Genomic DNA, 15,591 nt, shown 5'->3' with positions numbered 1-15,591 from the left:
GATTTCTGAGTTGGAGGCCAGCCTGGTCTACAGAGTGAGTTACAGGACAGCCAGGGCTATACAGAAAAACCCTATCTCAAAAAAACAAACAAACAAAAAAAACAAAAAAAAAACCAAAACATTTTTGTAGCATTAATATTATGCACCATTTTCTAATACATGACAAAAGTAAAACAGATAATAATTTCATAAATTCCACACAGGTTTACCTTCAGAATACTTAGAAGTATACGAGTAAATAAATGGGTTATGTGACAACACAATGGTAATATAGAGTGCTGTTTTATAATGGAAAGGAACGTTTTAGGTTGTATAATAATTATACTAATTATTCATTAATTATGGATACATTATTGTTCATAAATCTATGACTGTCCAACTTGAAGTCTAGGTCTTTTGACTCCAGAATTATTCTTTGCTTTATCATTTGAGCTTACTCATCTAACATTATTATAGGCTACAAGGATCAGAACCATTTATGATTCTTTGACTTGATCACTATTCTTATCTTTATTATTTGAGCTCATTCATCTAACATGATTATGGATGGCACAGATTACTATTATTTCTGACTCTTCCTTCATTTTTTAATAAAAAATAGAACTCAGGGTTATATTCAGGTTCTATCATAAAACTGTAGCAGAAATGTAAACCTCTGGGCTGGAGAGATGACTCAGGGGTAAAGGGCACTTGCTGTTCATGAAAAGAAACACAGACTAATTCTTTCTTTCTACACACAAAACAAGGTATGATTTTTGTCTGAATCCTGTGTGATGCATTTTGTGATGACTTCTGGGCTCCACTGGTCTCATATAGGCATGCAGAAGAACACACCTATAGTTAAATAAAAGTTTAAAGAAATAAATAAAAGTCTGTCTGCCAGGTCTGTCATAGAAATCGAATGGAGTAGGTTCAACAGTAAAAGTCTGACGGCCAGGTCTGTCATAGAAATCGAATGGAGTAGGTTCAACAGTATGTAAGATTTCTCAGGTTCAGATGGCTCCTGTAGGCATAAGGCTTGTACTCCCTGCCTATGTTATTGGGGAATGTTCTCCCTGCCAAGGTTTATGTCTATATAACCAGAAACAGTAAGATTCCATGAAGCAAAAATTTGTCTGTTATTCCTCAGAAAAATGGCAATGCTATGGCCTTCAGGTCAGCCCTTAAGGCTGTGGGAAAGAACTATGAAAACATGAGTTGAAGATTATATAATTTAAAATAAAAGCTATTCTTTAGAGCTTTTCTCTGTGGGACTGTGAAAGGCAGCCTGTGTTCTAATTGAGCAAAGCTTACTTTGGAGACCCAGTAGAAAACTCTACAAGGGATAGAACAGTGAGCTACGTTCCCAGACACAGGTGTCTGACAACACGGAACCCACAACTCAATAATCCTGTGACTATCTGTCATATTGACAATGTCCCAAGTCCCTGGCATTCTGGCTAAACTGCACCCTCACAGTTACCTGACAATAGCCAAGTATGCTCCTCCCCACAGTATACAGCTAGGTAGGTAACCCAGCCCGCTATAAAAGGGGCTGTTTGGCCCCTCCTCTCTCTCTCCTTAAGCTCTTAAATCTCTTAATTCTCATCTCTAGCTCTCCTCCTCCCTATCCTCTCCTCCATCTCTCCACATGGCCATGGCTGGCTTCTACTTCCCTACTCTTCCTCCTCTTTCTGACTTTCTACAGTAAACACTTTAAAACCAGGGACCATCTCTCTGCTCATCAAGACCCGCTGTTCTTCAATGATTGGAATAGGCCTGACCCTAAAGAGCCACGTGTCACCTCCAGCAGCAAAGCCTCTCAGTGTTTCCAGTCACCAGACCAGACTAAAGACTCTCACATCCTAGGAAACACTGAGTGCCTTATACCCCTGCTCCCTTCTCCCTTCAGCCCCCAGGATGACCCAGTTATCCCCAGGGCCCTCACTTCGTTCTCAGCTCTTCCACAACATACAGTGACATCTGGGATGTCCATGACAGAGGTCCTGTTGTCTGTGGCCTCTGTGAGGCCCAGAGACAACAAACTGCTCCCTCTCTACCCCTGCAGACTGGAGACCCATGGCTTCCCACAACCAGACACCCAACTGGGCCTCATAGAGAATGCTGTCCACTTGCCCAGAGCACTGGAGCTCTGGTGAGACAGGGGATTCCCCTTTAATTCCCCGCACCCACTGCCCAACATTCCTCAACTATGCAAAATATGAACATGCAATATGATGTGTATAAGGGGCTCCAAGTACCTAAAATTACAGAGGTAGCTACACTAATGAGTCAGTAAAGGGGAAGGGATGGTTTAAAAAAACAAGACTCATGGTGTGAGGAATAAAGGAGTACCAGGAAGTGAGAGAGTGATGATCTCAGACAAAATTTGACCCACTTAAGATTCTGGTTTGAGTTTGAAAATGCAGGCAAGTTTCAAAGTCCAAGAACAATCTAGAACAGATCAAGTTCTAATGAGGAAAATGTTAGGTCCAGGTATCATGGGACACATCTTTAACACCAGGATTCAGGAGATAGAGCAAGACACACCTATGTGTACAAGATCTATCCACAGAGATATTTCCAGGCAGCCAAATTTAGTCTGTGAAGGAGTTGAAAAACAGAAAGGTAATTTCTCACTTAAAACTAGCCTCTATATCTAGATTTAGCAACCAGAAAGCACACACAAGCAAACTACATAGGAGCTGCTATGTTTAAAAAACAGTGCACTTCATTTCTTTTTATAAACGTTACAGGTTACTACAGAGCAATAGTGATAAAAACTGCATGTACTGGTACAGAGACAGACAGATTGATCAATGGATAGAACTTAAGGCCCAGAAATTAAACCACACACTTACAGACAATTGATCTTTGACAAAGAAGCCAAAAATATATAATGGAAAAAAGAAATCATCTTCAATAAACAGTGCTGGTCTAACAAGCAGTCTGTATGTAGAAAAATAAAAATAGATCCACATTTGTCACCTTGCACAAAGCTCAAGTTCAAGTGGATCAAGGAACTCAACATAAAACAAGATGCAATCAAGGAAATAGAAGATAAAGGTGGGGGGTGACTGGAGAGATGGCTCGGAAGTTAAGAGCACCGACTGCTCTTCCAAAGGCCCTGAATTCAAATCCCAGCAACCACATGGTGGCTCACAACCACCCATAATGAGATCTGACGCCCTCTTCTGGTGTATCTGAAGATAGCTACAGTGTACTTAGATATAATAAATAAAATCTTAAAAAAAAAAAGAAGATAAAATGGGAAAGAGCCTCAAACTTACTGTCAGGAGGAAATTTCCAAAAAGAACTCCAATGGCTCAGGCTCTAAGATCACGAATTGACAAATGGGACCTCATGAAACTAGAAAGCTTTTGTAAGTCAAAGTTCATAGTAAATAGGACAAAGTGCAACCTACAGATTGGGAAAAAATTCTTCTCTATCCCCACACTTGATACAGGGCTAATATCCAATATATATAAAGGACTCAAGAAGCTAACCACCAAGAAACCAAACAACCCAATCAAATAATGGGGTAGATACCTAAACAGAGAATCCACAATGGAGCAACTGTGGAAGGCTGAGAAACTTCAAAAGCAATATTCAAAGTCCTTAGTGGTCAGAAAAATATAAATCAAAGCAACACTGAGATTCCACCTTCCACCAATCAGAATGGCTAAGATCAAAAACTCGGGTGACAGGCTGGCGAGATGGCTCAGTGGTTAAGAATGCCGACTGCACTTCCGAAGGTCCCGAGTTCATATCCCAGCAACCACATGGTGGCTCACAACCATCCTTAATGAAATCTGATGCCCTTTTCTGGAGTATCTGAGGACATGTACAGTGTACTTACATATAATAAATAAATAAATCTTAAACAAAAAACAAAAAACTCGGGTGACAGCACATGCTGGCCAGGATGTGGAGAAAGAGGACCAATCCTCCATTGCTTGTGGAATTGCAAACTGGTCAACTATTCTGGAAATCCATCTGGAAATTCCTCAGAAAATTGGAAATAGATATACCTTAAAACCCAGCTATACCACTCTTAGGTATATACACAAAAGATGCTCCACCATGACACAGAGGCTTGTGTTCCACTATGTTCAGAATGGCCTTATTTGTGATAGCCAGGAGCTGGAAACAACCCATATGCCCCACAATGGAAGAATCGATACTTAAACATGATTCATTCACACAATGGAATATTATTCATCTATTAAGAACAATGACATCAGGAGGTTTGGAGGAAAATGGATTGAACTAGAAAATTCCATCCTGAGTGAGGTAACTCAGAACCAAAAAGGACATGCATAGTATGTACACACTAATAAATAGATATAAGCCAAAAAAAGTATATAATACAACGTAAATAATTAAAAAGGGTTAAATGCTCAAGGAACCTAGTGAGGATGTCTCAATCCCACTTGGGAGAGAAGAAAGCAGTCATGGGGGAAGAAGAAGGGAGGGACCTGATTGGGAGCAGGGACAGAGAGGGGAAGGGGAAACATGATAAGGCATTATTAGGTATGGGGGGAGGACAGAAGCCCCGAGAACCAGTTTACAAAAATGGAAATAGACAGCCTCAGGAGGTAGGCTGTGGAGGTCCATGTCACATGTTCCAAAGACCTAGGAGGTGAGAGACTCCCAGGACTCAAAGGGAGAGACCTTGGATAAAGTGCTCTACAGTGGAGAGGGGGAACTTGTAGAGTCCACCTCCAGTGGAGGGACAGGCATCAAGTGGAGTGATGGAGTTGCAATCCTATACACAAAACCTCTGATCCAGAATTGTTCCGGTTTGAAGGATATCCAGGGACAAAACTGCAGAAGTACATGAGAGAAAGGAGGTCCATGGACAGGCCCAAATTAGGATCCATATCAAGGGGGAGGCAAAGGGCAGTGACACTGTTATTCATACTGTGGTGTGCTTATAGACAGGAGCTTGGCATGGCTGCCCTCTAAGAGGTTCAACAAGCAGGTGAGTCAGATGCAGATTCTAGCACCCAACCAATGGATGGAAGCCAATGACCCCTGTGGTTGAATTGGGGAAAGGCCAGAAGAAGCTGAGGAGGAGGGTGGCCCCATCCATATGCCAGCAGTCTCAACTGAACTGGACCCCCCCAAGATCTCTCAGAAAAGGGCCCAACAACCGGGTCATATACAGCAGCTGATATGATGACCATGATAAATAAACAGTGGGTGACTGCCTGGTCTGACCTCAGTGAAAGAAGATGCACCTAACCCTCCAGAGACTTGAAGTGCCAGGGATTGGGGAAGCCTGGTGGAATGGTGAGGTGTGGGGACATCCTCTTTGTAGGGTGGGGAGGAGGGATGGGATGGGGTGCAGAGAAAATTTTAGAAACTTTACTTAAAAAATCAAGTTAAGGGTCTTTAGTGTAAAAATGACAATTGACTTGTATATAACTTCTATATGCAATTTTATGAATAGTGTTACTATGAATATATTTTATGCTGAGAGCATATTGCATAAAATATATTGACATACAAAATCACAGAGGAGACATGGTAGAAACTCACTGATGGCTGCCAGGGAGAATATATATACACAGGGATAAAATGAATCATTTGAGGGTAATGTCCTTGGAACGATTCCTTCATTATACCAATCTGTTAAAATATTATCACAGTTGGAACATCTTACTGAATAAGCATGGATCTGCATTGTGGCATTGTTCCAGGTAGTTCTCAGGTTCCCAATCAGTAATAAATATGAATACAATGACAATCTTCGGAGCCTAGCTGTTACAGATTTCATCTCTGGCCACCACTCTTGTAGGTAGGTTCACATGAAAGACAGAAAGTGTGATAATGGTCTCCTGGCATACATACCAATACACATACAAACACATGTATGCACAAATACATAAATATGTTTATGCATTAATAAAAGCATAAGAATTCACTTGGGCCGGGCATGGTAGCACACGCCTTTAATCCCAGCACTCTGGAGGCAGAGGCAGAGGCAGGTGGATCTCTGAGTTCAAGACCAGCCTGGTCTACAGAGTGAGTTCCAGAACAGCCAGGCCTACACAGTGAAACCCTGTCTCGATAAACTAAAAAAAAAAAAAAAAAAAATTCATTCTGAACATGGAGATACTATTACAGAAGAAAGTTGTCATGACCATGATATCAGCAAATATTTAGTGCTTTTTATGTATTTCATTGGCCTTATATTTCTCTCATGTCAAATATTTCTCTTGGCATTTAACAGGTGTATGAATGATCTCTTTCAACGCCCCGGCCTCAGAAGTATAGATTGACGATGAGAAAAAGCAGATTACCGAGTACCATGGAATGTCAGAAAATGAATGAGAATTGACAAGGGAAATATTGATTTCCTAGGAACAATAAACACTAGGCCAGGGAATAATCAAGAGCAGAAACCCAGGCTCTCAGTGTTCCTTCTAGCACTTTCTCAGGAACAATCAAATGCTGCACCAAATTCACAAATTTCTTCTGAAAAATCCCACAAGAAATTTGACCAGAAAGTGCAGAACACAGAAAGTAGGGGAATATGGTACAGCCATCACACAAAGCTGACCTTACCTGGGTCCAAAAGCAAATGACCACGAAAACATGCACACAGAAAATAATAACAGTATGGGTGCGCCAGTGTAAGTTTTAAAATGTTTCTCTCTAACAGATGCAGAAAGTTAACTCAACTTGATTTCATGACAGTGACTCAAAACTGTTTCAACAAGCACAAACCAAACAACTCAAGGCATAAATTATGTACAATCAGTGGGAGAAAGCTCACTGATAGATATATGTCAATATAGCTATGAAAGGCCTAGGGCAAAATATCACAGTGGATCACTATGAAAGCTCTGAAGAATGTGGAACAGAAGGAACATTACTGAGTCTAATGAGGATAATAGCCAACATCCTAAGCCTATCATTACACACACTGAAGACAGCTGTCATCATTCTACTCTACTCAGTAGACAAACAAGGATGTGCAAAGCCTCCACAATAACTTATCACAGTACAGCAGTGCTTACACAGAGCAAGTAAGACTTAGAATGTTTTCAGTGTTCAAATAAGGATATGAGGAAGACAATTTTTCTCAAATTTCAAGATATATAATTCTTCAACTCAAGACATGCAAGTATCCCAAGAAAATAATCCAATCTGATAAAACACTTAACATGCTATAGAATAATACAAGAAAAATACAAAAAAAAATATGATTTGGATTTATACATTCCTAAAGAATAATCTGATAAGTGAGAAGACCACTCAGTGCCTAAAAGGATCTTGGATATGCTGGTTTAGCATACAAACTGCTAAAGGGGGCTCTGTAGGTTGATGGGTGTAAGCTGTCATTATGGTTCTCCCTAGATGCTGACCTTTGTGCTGTAATACCAACCTATCAATGTATGTTGACCAGCGCAGTAGTGACAGGTAGGTAACAGAAACTTTACTGGTTTGAACTGAGGTCAACCTACAAAGGAAATACAGACATGGCACTGGAAGCTGGTCAAAAGTTGCTCTAAAGATCACAGTCTGAAAAGTGAATTTATAACTGACATACTGCTATATGTAGAAATATGGAAACATTTAAATTGTTGGTGCTTGTCTTAGTCAGGGTTTCTATTCCTGCACAAACATCATGACCAAGAAGCAAGTTGGGGAGGAAAGGGTTTATTCGGCTTACACTTCCATGCTGCTGTTCATCACCAAAGGAAGTCAGGACTGGAACTCAGACAGGTCAGGGAGCAGGAGCTGATACAGAGGCCATGGAGGGATGTTCTTTACTGGCTTGCCTCCCCTGGCTTGCTCAGCCTGCTCTCTTATAGAACCCAAGACTACCAGCCCAGGTATGGTCCCACCCACAAGGGGCCTTTCCCCCTTGATCACTAATTGAGAAAATGCCTTACAGTTGGATCTCATGGAGGCATTTCCTCAACTGAAACTCCTTTCTCTGTGATAACTCCAGCTGTGTCAAGTTGACACAAAAATAGCCAGTACAGTGCTTTCAGCCTAAGTCAGACAAACATGGTTTGTAAAGGAAAACCACCAGTTCAGAGAGAGCTGAATAAAAAGCCAGCAGTGGGGTAAAGGCAACACTGTAAAAGAAGGAGGAAGTGGAGTTATAGAAACCCATGCTGTCATTTACCATGGAACATGGAATTATGAATATATGACAGCATGGATACCCATCTAAAACCTTCCTCAGAACATACATGAAACACAAGGATAGGATGAAAACATGAATAACAAGGGGTGAGACAGGGATAGAAGAGATGGTAACTGTGTAAGCACTCTGGGACACTTCAAGTGCAAAGGCCATTCACCTGAAAAAGCAAGCACTAGGGGATTTAGTTAGTACAGATTAGAGTAAACTCTAGGAACTCTGTAATATCTGCAAAACCAAAGAAACCAGGTAATGCAAATCCTCTACCAGAATGTTGCTCTGTGAATATTCTAACAATTGTAATATGCATGAAATGAGTATAATCCCTAATTCGTGTGATGGAAAATTTACTGACAACAGGAATTTCTGTAAAACAGAAATTGGAGATGCAGGGAAAAATACATTGCTGTCATAAATTTACAATACTCAAAACTTGATGCCCTGGGCATTTGCAGACAGCATCAAGTGTGTAATAAAAATGGGCATAGGAACACATGAATTTTCAGGGAGAAATGAGGACATTTTTCAAAGTATGTCACTTCATGACTCTTACCTGTGACATACAGGCTGAGTATCGTTGTCATTTCAACCAACAACAGACCATAAATTCCTGCTCCAGTGACAGATGCTGTACTTTAAATTCAAAGGAAGAAATACATAAAATAAATGTGTGTCCTGGAATTGTTTTGTCTAATTGTATAACAGGAAAAGCACATCTTCCATTTCATGGAGACTGAACAAGAGCTCATTCTAGAATGGGAAGAATAACCCATGGAATACCTACTTCCACCATGAAGTCAATATGAACACTAGGGCTTCGACTTTAAATCTTGCAACTGACTTTTCCTCAAATACATACCTGATTCTGAATAGACACAATTCCACACGCTTGAGCCTTCCAGTCAGTTTACTATCACTTGTTTCTTCACAACCTTTCTTTTTTTTTTTTGGTTGGTTTTTTTCGAGACAGGGTTTCTCTGTGTAGCCCTGGCTGTCCTGGAACTCACTCTGTAGACCAGGCTGGGCTCGAACTCAGAAATCCGCCTGCCTCTGCCTCCTGAGTGCTGGGATTAAAGGCATGCACCACCACGCCCGGCTTTCACAACCTTTTCAAAGTAGATAAATTCAAATAGCAACATGCAGTGTTCAGACACTGGGACTCTTGAGTACTAGAAGGCCATAGCATTCTAGTCTAGCATTCCTAGGAAAGTCTCTTAAATATTGGATTCCTGTACTCCCACTTGTATCTTCCTATTGTCACATCTAAGTGCTGTAACAATGTTTATCTCTTTAAAGCTGTCTTTTCCTACCCCTTACCATTAAAAGAGATGATTATATTAGCATACAGTAGTACTAAATATTTATCCATACATTAAAATCAGAAGAACATGGAATCATATTTTTCAAGCCCTGAGAGAAAATAACTGGCAACTTTAATGTGAAATCCAGAAAAGTGGCTACAAGTATTGACAGTGTAAAACATACATTTGAACATAGTAATATATTAAGACACCTTTTTTACTCAAAAAACTACATAGAAAATAAACTAATGAAAATATGCATCCCAGCACTCGGGAGGCAGAGGCAGGCGGATTTCTGAGTTCGAGGCCAGCCTGGTCTACAAAGTGAGTGCCAGGACAGCCAGGGCTACACAGAGAAACCCTGTCTCGAAAAAAAAAAAAAAAAAAAAAAAGAAAATATGCACAAAAGAATAAGACATAAAATTTTCATGAGAACTCAGGAAATAAGACATTTATTGTGAAGAATGAATGAATGAATATAAGAAAAGTAGGAAATATTCCTCATGTACAACATAGTAAAGCTCTCTTCCATACAAGGAATGGAGAACAATATGAACCAGATTTTGCCACTCACAATGCCCGCAAACATTCTAGATCGAATATGCTAAGGAATGCAATCTCACAAAGAACAGATTTTCATTGACCTATCATGAAAGAAGTTCACAATAAAAATCTTGGTAAAAGTCAGAATAGATAACACAGCTATCTACATAATTAAGTCTATTATTTGTGGATCTTGGTTTTCAGTCCAGGAAGAAGAATTCTGTCAAACTAAAATAACATCATATTGTATAGGGATATTCAAGGCTGTTCCGACTTAGGGTGTGGTCCAGCACAAGGCACACAACTTTCCTCACTGTGGTTGGAATACAAGCAAGCCTTTAGGATTCACTTCAATCCCAAACAACAAAAGTACATTTACTAAGAAGAAGGAGGTTCACATTTTTAAAGTATTATCAAATTGAATGGCAGAACATGTGAAATATTAGAGAAAGATCTTAGAGAACAGGATATGTCCAACACTCCTGAGGTGAGAGAGGAGGGGTAAGCTACTTGAGGAAGAGAAAGACCGTACAGGAAAAAGAGAATGGTAAAGGAATACAGTAGAATGCATGGGCAGCAGTACAGTACAGTTGAGAGAGTACAGCCACAGAGAAGGAGAAGGACACAGTTTTATTGGGAGAGTTTTACAGACTCAGGCTGAAGAGAGAACATGCTAGGCACAGGTAAAGACAGAATGAGCAGGAGAAAGAGAAGGAGCCAGAAGATTTAAAAAAGATTGCTACAGTTAATTTAAGGCCAAGTGTGGCCTCCCTTCCCCCCAGCCTGGAACCTGCCTGCTCAAGGGTGGAGCTACCGGCTCATTCGTCCTGCCACGCCCACTGCTGGAACCTGCCTTTGCTGCCTGGAGTCACACACGTGTTCGTCCTGCTACTGGACCCTGAGTTACTTGGCGGGAAATTGGGTTCCCTCCCCCTTCCTTTATAAACTGGGTGTCTGGAAATATTAAATTGAGTCTTGATCAGAGTCTTGTCTTGACTTCATTCTTTTCTTCCGCCCCATCTAGTTTCCTCTCTTTCAGCCTGAACTGCCATTTTCAGTTACCGCGGGCGGGCCGCAACAGTTGGCGCCAGAACTGGGACCTGAAGAATGGCAGAGGGATGTTAAGAGAAACGACTGCTGTGTGGAGCTCCACAAGAAAGGAAAGGATCTTCGTATCGGAGGAGCATCGGAGCAACGGACAGGTACACATGCTAGCGCTAGCCTAAAAATTTCAGTTTTGTAAAGTGTTGCTGAGGATGCGGTAGGATATGAATCAAGTTTGAAGCAGTGCTGACCCAACACTGCTTCTGCTTGGGGTCAGCATTTCGTTAATCGGAACTAGATACGGAGACAGGCGGTGTGCCGCAGTTTTTTAGAAAACTGCTTAGGTGGAAGAAAGAAGGGTTCAAAGTCAGAAATCTTTTAGATAAGATAGATAGCTGTTGTCCATGGTTCAAAGAAGAAGAAACGATAGATTGTGAAACCTGAGAAAAAGTTGGTGAGGCCCTGAAGCGAGTTAGAATTTGAGATTAAGCTTCAGAGGCTGAGTCTCTTTAGATATTTCTAGTTTAGATAATGATTAATGTGGTTCCTATCCTAAATAGTAAAATTTAAGATAAGATATAAAGCAATGCCTCTTTATTTTTTTTTTTTTTTTTGGTTTTTTGAGACAGGGTTTCTCTGTATAGCCCTGGCTGTCCTGGCACTCACTTTGTAGACCAGGCTGGCCTCGAACTCAGAAATCCGCCTGCCTCTGCCTCCCGAGTGCTGGGATTAAAGGCGTGCGCCACCACGCCCGGCTGCAATGCCTCTTTATTAAAGCGTTAAAGCTTGCTTTAATAGGTATTCATAGATATTAATTGATATCCAAACTTCGTAATATGATAGTAATGCTTCTAATATTGATTTTAACAGTGATAAATTGTTTTAAACATAGGTTTTGCTTTCCCAAAGTTGTAGGTATTATCCTAACCTTGCACAAAAACTTAAAAATTATGGTTAAAACTGCCATTGTTCCATTGACTGCAGCTTGCAGTTTGATTGCAAATTTAAGATTAATGCTCAGATTAAAAAGTATTTTACCTTTGAGTCAATACAGGGCTCTGGGCAACCCCAGAGCGGCTTGTGGCCCTTTCTTTTGTTTTGCAAACAATGCCTAAAAAAGTTTTTCCCTGTGTTCAAGAAAATTTCTTTTTAACAGTGTTACAGATCTATTCAAATGTTTAAAATAATGCTTAAATTCAAAGATTTTTGCTTCTAGGAAACTGGTAATCACTAGAAAATTTTGCCTCTATGTATGGCTAATATAGCTTTACATTATGTAAGAAAAATGTTTATTGTTTCTGCTTCTTTACAAGAAGCCAAAAGTTTTAATCTTTCAGTATATATTGTTCCCTAAGTGGAAAGTATTTTATTAACTAATGCTTCTCAAGGGAAGTTTACCTTAAATCCTTGCTCTCACCCAAAAGATTCAGAGACAGTATCCTTTTGTTATTTGGTGTTTTAGTTTACTACAAAAGGTTTTACAAAAAATAAAGAAAGCTTTTATAATTGTTGTTAATTGGTAATTAAAAATTAGTTGTGCCGAAGACAATTCTTTGGCCAGAAAAAACATTATTGTAAAGTCATTTTTCTCATCCTCCCAGCCTATCGTTGGCCACGTGGGCCCAACTAGCTGCTGTGGAGCAGAGTCTTAAGACACACAGTTGCCCCTATTCCAGCACAAATAATCTAGTTGTGTGCTGTAGATGGTGTTTTAAAATGCTGAACAATCAAACCTTAATTTATATATTGATAGTCAATGCTATATCTCTGAGCTCATAATTACTTAAAATTGTTCGTCCCTCAGATACTATTAATTCTCAAATTTACAATTGCTTATACATATTTTTAGTTAATAAATAAATAAATTATGCACGTGTGACTCTTAATAACTTTTCTAGCCTTCTAGTTACAACCGTTCCTTAAGAAAAATAATTGAAAGTGCAATTAGTCACTGCCCCTTTACAGCCAAATATTTAAAATGTTTTGTCCAAAAAGTTATTAATTCAAAAGGTTAGATATTGTAAAATTTTAAACTTTAACCTCTTAAAAGACAAAAGAGAGAAATTGTATCCCCATATATACTATTTAGTGCATTTCCATGCACACTATTTAAAACATACCTTTATTTTCAAAATTTAAGATTAAAATGTCAAATTTAATAAATGCTTTTTAGTATCTTAAAAGGATCTACTTATTGGCTTATAAATTGATCCAAAAACAGCTACCTTATTAGGAAAGGGAAAAACAGGTTCTCTCCACAGAACTCTACAGAGGCATATTGGTAATTCGTGTGCTGAGCTGACAGGTAAGTTAACTCAGTGTCCTGATTAAAAGGACTAAAAGATTAAATTCATGTTTTAGATCCATCCTTGCTTGTCATTTTTCCAGTTTAGACTAGCTTCTAGCCTTTTAACTTTATGGCAATAGTACATCAGAGACTGTATATTCAGACTTAGTAAAATTAGTCATTTAATAGAGTCATAATGATTTTTCACTCTTCTTCAGTGTGACCAGCCATTCTAACTCAATCTTAGACTGGTCTAATATTCAGTTCAATTATTAGAGATTCCTATATTCTAAATTACCTAGCAAAGTTAATTCAGAACATTTCCCCCAAGGTCACCAAAGGCTCACCTTGCCTTTACCTTATTTGTCCTAAACTTTCTGCAAACTGACATTAAAGGTCAGTCTACAGCGAAACGCCACTGGCACCCAGTTACTTCTAATTCTTATGCATTGGTAAAATAGAAGGACGCCCTGACTAATAAATGGAAGGGTCCAGATCCAGTTCCAATCTGGGGAAGAGGCTCGGTTTGTGTTTTTTCACGAGATGAAGATGAAGCACGGTGGCTACCAGAGAGATTAATTCGTCAGGTAGACACAGATTCTGTCTCTCCTCGTAAGTATCATTCTAAAGACTAATATTCCTCTTGTGCTGGACGTGGAAGCTCTCAGAAAAAGCTGTTTTCCTGCTACTCTCTGAGCCGGCTCCCCCACAGGAGGCTGGAGACTAGCCTTAGCTTTAAAATTTGCATCTAAATAAAGTACCTTGACTTCTCCAAACAGAAAATTTACATTGCTACACTCTCATTGTTTAGAATTCTTCCTTCTCTCAAGCAGGTCGATCTACATTCTCCGGTTCTCCGCCCCGCCCCTAGGAGCAAACAGGTGGTATTGCTAATCTCCCTTCCAGGGACATCCCAGCATGTGGCTTTTCAGTCTAAGAGAAGATTTAGATTTAACAGGAGAGCTAGGGAAGTAGAAATTTCATATATATTTACAAAGATTAGTTCTTATTTTGATAGATATAGGCTTAGTCCCTTAGCTGGCCTCTGGCTTTTCACCCTTGCTGTTACTGCAAGGTGTCCTTAGTTCCTCAGGCTACTGGGAATAACAGAGATGAAGAGGAAAGACTTTCAGCTCCTATTTTAACCAAAATTAATGGTGTTAATACTGACATAATTCTTGTCTAGGCCTTGCTAAATCTGAGGTTGACAAGTCTCATATAGAGACCTCGCAATAACTCAGAATTGCGCTACTGATTCATAATCATATGAATACGGTATGGGTACCGCTTGGCGCAGGAGATTACTGCGGAGGGAAGGTCCAGTTTGACCGTTTCTGAGTTCCCTGTGCGACACACCTGATTTGAAGGAGGTTGGTATCCGACTCCAGCTAAAAACCACAAATACTTAAGGCTCTGCCTCCCCTCCCCAAAAGATACCAAGAGCCACAGATGTGAGTTGTTACAATGCTCACGGGAGGAATCAGGCCAATGTCCACCCAAGTCAAGGTTAAAGGCCCACTCATCTACAGATGAAAAAATCATTTGATCACCTCTGTTAAGCATTGCCTATTTAAACTTAATTAATAGGGGGGAGAGAGATTAGAGACCTTGCTGTTGTAAGAGCAGGCCCTTCACTGCCTCCCACCCAAATAATAAAAAAGCCAATTGGCCTTGTACTAAAGAGCTGGTCTTAACCCCTTCTCACTGTTCCCCTGCCTTTTACCCAAAATTGCAGAGGATTATCAGTTCAGTGTTATTCTAAAATTGTTTAGTTAAACTCAGCCAGGGTTCCAACGCCCTACTTAAAATGTAAACAGGTAGCTACCTATTCAGCACTAATTAGCATTATAAAGTCAGAGCCTACAGCCCAGTGCTGCTATTCAGTCAGTGCTTTTAAGACAGTCTCAGGCAGATACAGTTTACCATTAGAATAGTTAGGGAATCCCACGGAAATAGGTTTTTTTCTTTAGCCCTAGGAACTCAGGCAGAACTATTGTCTGCGAGAAGAACCAGGCTGAATGAGTCACCTGGGAGAGAAGTTTGAGCCTGAACAGTGAGTTGAACCAGACAGTTAAGAGTTGAAATGAGGTCAGGCAGTGGTGGCACATGCCTTTAATCCCAGCATATTTCTGAGTTCGAGGGCAGCCTGGTCTGCAGAATGAGTTCCAGGGCACCCAGGACTCTACACAGAGAAACCCTGTCTCGAAACCAAAACAAAAAACAAAAAAAAACCAAAAAAAACAAGAGTTGAAATGAACAAACAAAGGGGAGCT

Source organism: Mus caroli, unplaced genomic scaffold, assembly GCF_978045245.1.
Source record: "Mus caroli unplaced genomic scaffold, Mus_caroli_1 scaffold_6, whole genome shotgun sequence".
In the NCBI taxonomy this organism is placed as follows: domain Eukaryota; kingdom Metazoa; phylum Chordata; class Mammalia; order Rodentia; family Muridae; genus Mus; species Mus caroli.
The sequence above is the reverse complement of the archived record's forward strand: the minus strand, read 5'-3'. Positions refer to the sequence as shown.